Below are 9,318 nucleotides of genomic sequence, written 5' to 3' on the forward strand. Positions count from 1 at the left end.
CTGGTAGTGTCTAAATAACCCGTCTTTAACGGTCACCTCCGATGCCCAGGCAAGGTCGGTCGTATTAAGTGCCTTACCACGGCATGCCGGCTCTCCCGCGGCGGACCACCCCTTCCGTGCCTACTCGTGGGACCAAATAGCGAATGGAGTCAAACATAAATAAAGAAAAAGAAGGAGGTAAGAATAAAACTGAGAGTGTGCTGAGCACGCTCTCTGAGGACGATCTACTGGCCTCCAGCCAAGAAACGATTGTCGAGCCATGTACGAGAGGTGCAAGACACAGCACCCCGCCTTTCAGACCAAGCCTACTTCAGTTGGCTTCCAAGACGACCTCTGGTGAGGTAATCAAGGCGGCCCCTGGAAAGGTTTCCTTGGGGGTCTCTGGTAAGACCGCCAAACCGACCTCTGGCAATGATGCCCCTGTGAAAGTCACCAAGAAGAAAAATAAGAAGTCATCCGATGCCCTGCTCAAGGCGCGTTACCTGAGGGCGAAATTCATTCTAGCAAAGATTGCCAATAATGAACAAGCCGGTAAAGCGCACGAGCGGGACGTCGAGGACCATGTTAAGTGCGAGGCCGCGATCAGAGAGTATGAGGCGACGACCGCAGCAAAATTTAACCAGCCTCAACAACAACCACAGCAACAGCCTAAATCAGCACGGAGCTCTGCTAAACGTAACCGCTCACAGGATGTGAGTGGATGCGAGGCGAAAAAGAGCAAATTATAAAATGTGCCAATAAGTTCTCGAAGGAGTTTCTTGAGAAGAGCGTTGCTACGGATAGCAACGCCTGGGAAGGGCTTTTGCTAAAGTTCATCCCTGCCTCAGAAATTCCAAGGCGACCACGAGCTAGAATTTGGTTGCCGAAAATGGAGTGTAGTATGATTATAAGTCGGATATTCCTTAAAATTAATATTCATAAATATTTATTGTTTTGTTTTGGTTTTAAAATAATTTATTGTCCACTTATGCATTCACTTTGCTGTGCCGTTTAAATAATATCATATTTCTTAAAAAAGGTTCATTACACTTGAAATTAAATGCAAACATAGCTAACGTAATTATTTTATGTTCGGCGCGTGAATGCTAGAATCATATTACATAAGTAAACACCGAAAAATTATTATTGATTTGCATTGACTAAAATTCCTATAAAAACGCTTGTACGTAGTATGTAAGAAATCATAAATAAAACAATTGCTTTACAAGCTAGATGCCCAGCTTGAAGTAAAAATAAATAAATGTAAAAGAATTTTTATAAATTATTTGATTACATGGCGATCCTGCCAGCTTGGTGCTAAGATTGTTTTTTGCACAAGTGGCGGAAAGTGCAATCCAGTTGCACTGGTGATGTATTGTTCAACACTCATCAAAAAAAAAAAAAAAAAAAAAATTCCAAAGTCCTGGTATTGATCAGCCGATAAGATCTGCCAGCTGCGTAGAAGTTCCTGGTCTGGCCAATAGACCAGAAGATAGATGACCACAGAAGGGCCGAAAAATAACCTAATAAAGAAACCAGCCGAAATAGTCATCCCAATCGTAAAGAAGCCAAAGCGCAGAGGCGACTATACCCAGCGCATTAAACGAGAGATTGGATATCTACAGGGTGGCTGATGAAAGCCGCTACCAAAAAAAAAAATTGAATAACTTTTTTTCTTTTTAAGTTATCTGTTCCATTTTTGTTTTAATTTGCAGATTGATCTTTAAAATTTATTAAAATGGATAACTGGGACACGTAAACAAGAATTTGGATAGTCCGCCGCTATCACGCACTGGAGTCCGTAGTTTTGGTACAGAGAGAGTTCAGGCGGATGTTTGGCGGCGATCCCCCGAGCAGATGGACCATAATGAGACTGGTGAATAATTTTGCTGAGAAAGGAACAGTCGCAAGAAGGCCTTATCATCGAAACCCACCAGTTCGGACGGAGGAAACGATCGCTGCTGTAGCTGCAGCTATACAAAGCAGTCCAAGGGTTTCAACAAGAAGCTTACCTGCTCAACTTGGTGTCAGCCGACAGTCTTTGCAAAGAATACAAAATTTAAATGGTTAACAAACTGAATGCAGCAGACTTGCCGATTCGCTTGGAATTTCGCCAGAAGATCCTGCAAATGGTGGAAGAAGACCAAAACATGTTAAACTGCCTTTTAATGTCTGATGAGGCCCATTTCGATTTAAACGGCAATGTGAACAAACAAAATTGTCGAATATGGAGTACTTCTAACCCACAGATACTCCACGAGACGGAATTGCATCCTCTTCGCGTGACAGTGTGGTGTGCGGTTTCTTCACGCTGTATTGTCGGGCATTATTTTTTTGAAGAAAATGGTCACACCGTTACGGTTACTGGAGACCGTTATTTGAAAATGCTGAAAGAATTTTTCTATCCAGAACTACGCCGAAAGAGAATTCCTTTCAACTCTGTATGGTTTCAACAAGATGGGGCGACGTCTCACATAGCCCAGACTGCTATGACAGAGTTGCGACGAAAATTTCCCAATAAACTGATTTCAAGAAACTCCGAATTTCGTTGGCCTCCCAGGTCGCCTGACCTTACTGCACCTGACTTTTTCTTGGGGGGTTTATGTAAACAAGAAGTTTATAAAACAAAGCCAACAAATTTGGATGAACTAAAACAATCCATTCGGGCAACAATTGCGGCTATTCCTGTCGCAACTCTCAAAGCAGCAATGAACAACTTTTTACTAAGATGCCACACTTGTGTCAACGAGCATGGGGGGCATTTAAATTCAATTATTTTTAAAACTAGTTAAGCTACATTTAATAAAATTTAATGACCTTCAACTTGAAAAAAAAAATAAATGAATTCCATACACTAAAAAAAAGTTATTTGAGTTTCTTAATGTAGCAAAATTCATCAGCCACCCTGTATTACGAGAAGTCAACACTCAGCCACCACCACCTTGGAACCAGGCTTGCTCCATTTGGTAACGCATTTCAAAGTTGGAATTCCTGCTGCAACAGCGTAAGCAGATTAAATAAATTACAAATACATACAAAACAAAAAACTGTGCGTGCTTCACGCAGGCAGTATAGGCTGACAAGCGTTAACCGCTCGCAGAAAAAAAAAAATTGTTTTAAATTTTCATTTAATACCTACAAAAAAAAAATTTTTCAAAATGTTTATGCACACATTGTCGTTAAAAAAAAAAAAAAAAAACAAAAAATACAAACACAAAATTTATAAATTATTTGATTTACGGTATAAGGTTCCCAATAGCTCATTTTTCAGTAATGGGAAAAACTTTATCGAAAGTTGATAAACCCAATGCCAATGTAGTAAACGAAGTAGTCATTGATACTGGCTTAAATTTAACGAATATCGAAATTTGTTTAATTATAATCACGGTGATAACCTTATTGATATTAGCATTAAAATTATATGCTATGCATAATAAAAAATTGAAGAAAAGGTATATGAGTAGATCTAATGAGTTAGACAAAATATAGGGTGATCAATTAAGAGGAGTTTTTTTCATTTGCGTTTTTTTTACAGATCGCGCGCGAGTTGTGGCAAACTGTCATCGTGGATTTGTTGAACAGCGTTTGGCATTTCATCATGGAAAGACTCACACCGCAACAACGTCTACAAATTGTTCAACTGTATTATGAAAATCAGCGTTTGAAGAAGATCCGCTGTTTTCGAGCAAAATTTTGTTCAGCGATGAGGCGCATTTCTGGCTCAATGGTTACGTCAATAAGCAAAATTGCCGTATTTAGGATGAAGAGCAACCAGAACAGGTTCAAGAGCTACCTTTACACCCAGAGAAAACAACGGCTGATAAACCAGCTACGATTGAAGCTCTGGAAGCCAACATTACGCGTGTTATTCACGAAATGCTCGAACGAGTGATTGAAAATTGGACCTTCAGAATGGACCACCTTAAGCGTAGTTGCGGCCAACATTTGAATGAAGTCATATTCAAAAAGTAAATGTCAAAGAATGTCCTTTCAAATGATAAATAAAGGCTTTGAACATAATTTACATTTTTGTTTTTTTTTTAACTATTGAAAAAAGCACCTCATGATTGATCACCCTATATAATGAACAAATGGTCCGAAATTCATAAAACTTTACTTATAGAAAAAGAAAATTAAAAAAATCGTTTAAATGCATTAATAAAAATATACAAATAAAGCAGGAAACAGTTAAAAAACATTTAGAAAATTTAGTGTTAGCATTAGAATCAATTAGAAATTTAACTCATATAAATTTCGAGCGACTTACAAAGGATCATCAAAAAGAAGCTCTTGACATATTTTGGCAACTACGAGATCAATTAGTAAAAGTATTAGCCAAATACAACATTCAACAAGAAGTATCTCATTCGATTAATGAGAAAATTTCAATAAATATTATTGAAAACCTACCAGCTAATCTAGTAACAAAGCTTGAAACAGTTTCTGAGGAAACAGATTGTCCAATTATTAATTCAGAAATAGAATCAGAAGAAGAAGGCGAAATGACACAAACAGTTGTGGAGTTTCTCAGCACGGCTGCAAAGCTAGTGACTGAATTCGATGGTAAACCGGAAAATTTACGGTCATTTTTAGATTCCTTAAAATTAGTTGAAGTGATCAAGGGTGAGCACGAAACTGTTGCTGTTTCACTCATAAAAACAAAATTAAAAGGGAATGCCAGAAATCTCATAGCACAGAAAAAACAATTTCTGAAATAATTACAAAACTTAACAGGTCGGTTAAAGGAGAATCGATAAAAGTATTAGCTGCAAAAATAATGAATATCAGACAGAACAGCAAACCAGCTAATAGTTAATGTAATGAGATAGAAGCTCTTACAAAAACCTTAGAAAGTGCCTATATCACAGATGGGTTGTCGGCAGAACTTGCAAGCAGATACTCGACACAAACTGCAGTAAAAGCATTGACCAAAAACTGCAGCATTGAAAAGGTCAAATTAATAATGGAAGCTGGCCATTTTACAAATATGAACGATGCGATAAGCAAATTCATTGGTAGCTGTACTGAAGCTACAGGACAACAAAACACAATACTACATTTTGGTCAACGACCATTCAATGGACGATTTGCAAGAAATGGAAGGTTCCAAAGAAGAAACAACTTCCCCAGAAATCAAAATCGTTCAAATTTTGATAATTTAGGAAATAAGAATCAAAATAGAAATCGTTACCGACAAGGCAGACCAAATTTCAACCGGAACATGACACACAATGTACGAGTTGCCCAATCGGACGAAAACAACTCGGAAAACTAATCTACGCCTCTAAGATACATACGCTTAACCTAAACTTTACCATTTTTGTACAACTTAAAATAGCAGATTTAAATACAAACATTACACTACTTGTAGATACTGGTGCAGATATATCACTCTTAAAATTCAATAAATCCACTTTTCAAAAAATAAACACAAAACACATTACAGCATTAAGCGGTATAGGGCAAGGCAAAATCAGTTCTATTGGTACAATATTTTTTGATTTAAAATTTACGAAATTTTTAATTCCACATAAATTTCACGTTATCCCAGATAACTTTCCAACCCCATGTGATTATATAATAGGCATGGATTTCATGAAAAAATTCAATTGTGTATTAGACTTTACTCAAAATTACGATGCTCTAATTCTGAGACCAGACAATAGATTATAGAAATACCAATAACAACAACATGTAACGACGAAATAACTATTCCCGCAAGGTCAGAAGTTATACGAAAAATAAACTTACCTAATACCTTGGATGAAGCACTGATTCCAAATCAAGAACCACACCCTGGAATATTTATAGCCAATACCTTGGTAAAATCTGACAACGCCTATATCCGCATTTTAAATACAAATTATAATACAGTATCTTTAAAGCAAAGCAACTTTTTAACTGAAAATGTTTCTGATTACGACATAATAAACAATAACACAGGTAATGCACAAAGAAAAACGGATATTCTCAACAAATTGAGAAAAAATTTTCCTAAAACATATGAAAAACAATTGACAAACCTATGTTCCGAATACAGTGACATATTTGGGTTAGAAACAGAAACAATAACAAAAAAAAAAAATACCAGTCTAACAGTTAGACTCGATAGAAGTGAAACCTTTCGTAAAACAAACTGAGAGAGAATAAGACGAAAGCAGCATTAGGAGCGGGATAATTATAGGTTCATTATAATATTGCTATAAAGTTCATATTTTATTTTCTTCATTTTATCATTATTCATCCTCAATGTTTTCAATTTCAACAAATGATACGAGTGGCTTATGATAGATAGAATATGATACAAATGCTTTGGTTTCGATGTTGTCAAAAAAAAATACCCAAACGGACCGAAGAAACAGACTTACAAATTTCTTCCATTTTCGTCTACTTGTATTCATATAAAAATTTATGTCTCTTCCCACCAAAGCTAAATGTATTTGTATATTTCTTCTTGTATTTATTCAAGGCCGAAATCCCGGCGGTACTGCAATACCGGGCCAACCCGTGGCCGAGGTGGAGCAAGCTCCTAAAACACTCCGCCCATTTCCAAAAATCAGTTTAACATTAGTTGTCCTCCGATGGAGGACACTTTGATCTTAGCCATAAGGCCGAGAAGCGATAACCATACACAACCAACAAACTACCTTGTCATTACATTTTCTAATAAACCTTTTGAGAATTACACGCTCACAAAAATTAATATACGAAATATTTATACCGATTCACTTAAACACGGCGAGCTGTTTGATTTCATGTTCGTGCCTGTGTATGTGCATTTGTGCGTTCATATCGCCACAGTGCATGACTACCAGCCTTGGCTGAGCACAGTAAGAAAATGTATTCGAGCGTATATATGTATGTATGTACGTTAGTGTGTTTGTACGATTGTGCTCTGCGCTCAGCTTTGTGTCGATTTTACTGTGCGCTGCGCAGGTTAGGGTATTCTTGCAGAATCTAAAGATGATTTACACACTGTCGACCGACTGTCAACCCGTGGCAGAGGTGGAGTGAGCCCCTAAAACCTCCGCCCATTTCCAAAAATTAGTTTAACATTTGTTGTCCTCCGATGGAGGATCTATCAGATGTTAAGCTAATAGGAACAGATACCACACTACCTACTTCAATAGATTTTCTAATAAACCTTTTGAGAATTACACGCTCACAAAAATTAATGTACGAAATATTTATACCGATTCACTTAAACTGACTTTCAGTATCTAAACCAAAAAACTGTTTTCAATAAATAATCAGAAATGTCCTACAATGCAAATTTCAAAAAAAAAAAAATTCCACTTTCGTCTACATGTATTCATATAAAAATTTATGGCTCTTCCCACCAAAGCTAAATGTATTAGTATATTTTTTCTTGTATTTATTCAAAGCCGAAATCCCGGCGGTACTGTAATACCGGGTCAACCCGTGGCAGAGGCGGAGCAAGCCCCTAAAACACTCCGCCCATTTCCAAAAATCAGTTTAACATTTGTTGTCCTCCGACGGAGGATCTATTAGATGTTAAGCTGATAGGAACAGATACCACACTACCTACTTCAATAGATTTTCTAATAAACCTTTTGAGAATTACACGCTCACAAAAATTAATGTACGAAATATTTATACCGATTCACTTAAACTGACTTTCAGTATCTAAACCAAAAAACTGTTTTCAATAAATAGTCAGAAATGTCCTACAATGCAAATTTCAAAAAAAAAAAAAAATTCCATTTTCGTCTACATGTATTCATATAAAAATTTATGGCTCTTCCCACCAAAGCTAAATGTATTAGTATATTTTTTCTTGTATTTATTCAAAGCCGAAATCCCGGCGGTACTGTAATACCGGGTCAACCCGTGGCAGAGGCGGAGCAAGCCCCTAAAACACTCCGCCCATTTCCAAAAATCAGTTTAACATTTGTTGTCCTCCGATGGAGGATCTATCTGATGTTAAGCTGATAACCACACTACCTAGTCAATACATTTTAAATAATAAACCTAATAAAAAATTATTAAAATAATAAACCTCACAAAAATTATTTATATCAACATATAATATAACGCTTCGTAACTAAATAACTTTTAGGCCAGCGACGACAGCATGGCGCGGTAGCCGAGCGACTAGCAATGTGAGCTTCCGATCCAAAATCCTTGGTTCGAATCACAAGAAAAAATAAAAGTTATTTTTATTTAGTTCGTCGCTACTTTTATATCAACATATAATATAACGCTTCGTAGCCAAGAGGGTCGCTTTTTCGTTTCACTTTTCCTCAAATCACTCCCAACGATTCTAAAGAAGTTTTCACTTCAAAAATAATTTTTATAAGCAAAAGTTAATGGTTAAAGACAAACAGCCGGTATACATAAAGAACTACCGTATACCCCACACACATAAGGATGAAATTGAGAGACAAGTAAACAAACTTATAGAAGACAAAATAGTCGAACCATCATTTTCAGAATACAATAGTCCAATACTATTGGTACCAAAAAAGTCTCTACCGAACTCAGTTGAAAAAAGATGGAGATTAGTAATCGACTACAGACAAATCAACAAAAAATTAATTGCAGATAAATTCCCGTTACCGAGAATAGATGACATTTTAGACCAACTCGGAGGGGCAAAGTATTTTTTATGTCTTGATCTAATGACTGGATTTCATCAAATAGAACTTGATAAAAATTCAAGAAATTTAACATCTTTTTCAACCAACAACGGTTCATACAGATTTACTAGACTACCATATGGCTTAAAGGTAGCACCTAATTCATTCCAAAGAATGATGACAATTGCTTTCAGTGGTTTAAAACCAGAGCCAGCTTTCTTATATATGGATGACTTAGTAGTCCTTGGTTGCTCTGAAAAACATATGCTTTCAAACTTGAAAAATGTTTTCGATTTATGTAGAACACACAATCTAAAATTACACCCTGAAAAATGTTCATTTTTTATGCATGAAGTAACCTACCTCGGGCATAAATGTACAAGCAAGCGGATACTTCCAGACGACAATAAGTACTCGGTAATAAAAAATTATCCTACACCCACAGACGGAGATAGTGCAAAAAGGTTCGTCGCCTTTTGCAACTACTACCGCAGGTTTATTAAAAACTTCGCTGAATATTCAAGACACCTAACAAGGTTATCAAAAAAGGGAGTTGCTTTCGAATGGACAAAAGAATGCAATGATGCATTTGTGTACCTCAAAAGGGCATTAATGAGTCCTACATTGTTACAATATCCCGACTTTAAAAAACCATTTTGCTTAACAACAGACGCAAGCAAATACGCGTGTGGTGCAGTACTTACTCAGGAATATGAAGGAAAACATTTACCAGTAGCAT

General features: G+C 36.6%; 1 non-coding gene and 3 pseudogenes across 1 annotated transcript; all 4 read right to left on the minus strand.

The window, feature by feature from the left end:
* Positions 1 to 6,439: 6,439 nt before the first annotated feature.
* Positions 6,440 to 6,602, minus strand: LOC129251394 (U2 spliceosomal RNA; annotated as a pseudogene).
* Positions 6,603 to 6,937: 335 nt separating this feature from the next.
* On the minus strand, positions 6,938 to 7,113 carry LOC129251401 (U2 spliceosomal RNA; annotated as a pseudogene).
* Positions 7,114 to 7,354: 241 nt separating this feature from the next.
* Positions 7,355 to 7,540, minus strand: LOC129251392 (U2 spliceosomal RNA; annotated as a pseudogene).
* A 243-nt stretch (positions 7,541 to 7,783) lies between these two features.
* On the minus strand, positions 7,784 to 7,986 carry LOC129251400 (U2 spliceosomal RNA). The gene has a single exon (XR_008582956.1). It is a non-coding gene; the product is annotated as a U2 spliceosomal RNA (small nuclear RNA).
* Positions 7,987 to 9,318: the final 1,332 nt, after the last annotated feature.

Source organism: Anastrepha obliqua, unplaced genomic scaffold, assembly GCF_027943255.1.
Source record: "Anastrepha obliqua isolate idAnaObli1 unplaced genomic scaffold, idAnaObli1_1.0 ptg000012l, whole genome shotgun sequence".
NCBI lineage: Eukaryota > Metazoa > Arthropoda > Insecta > Diptera > Tephritidae > Anastrepha > Anastrepha obliqua.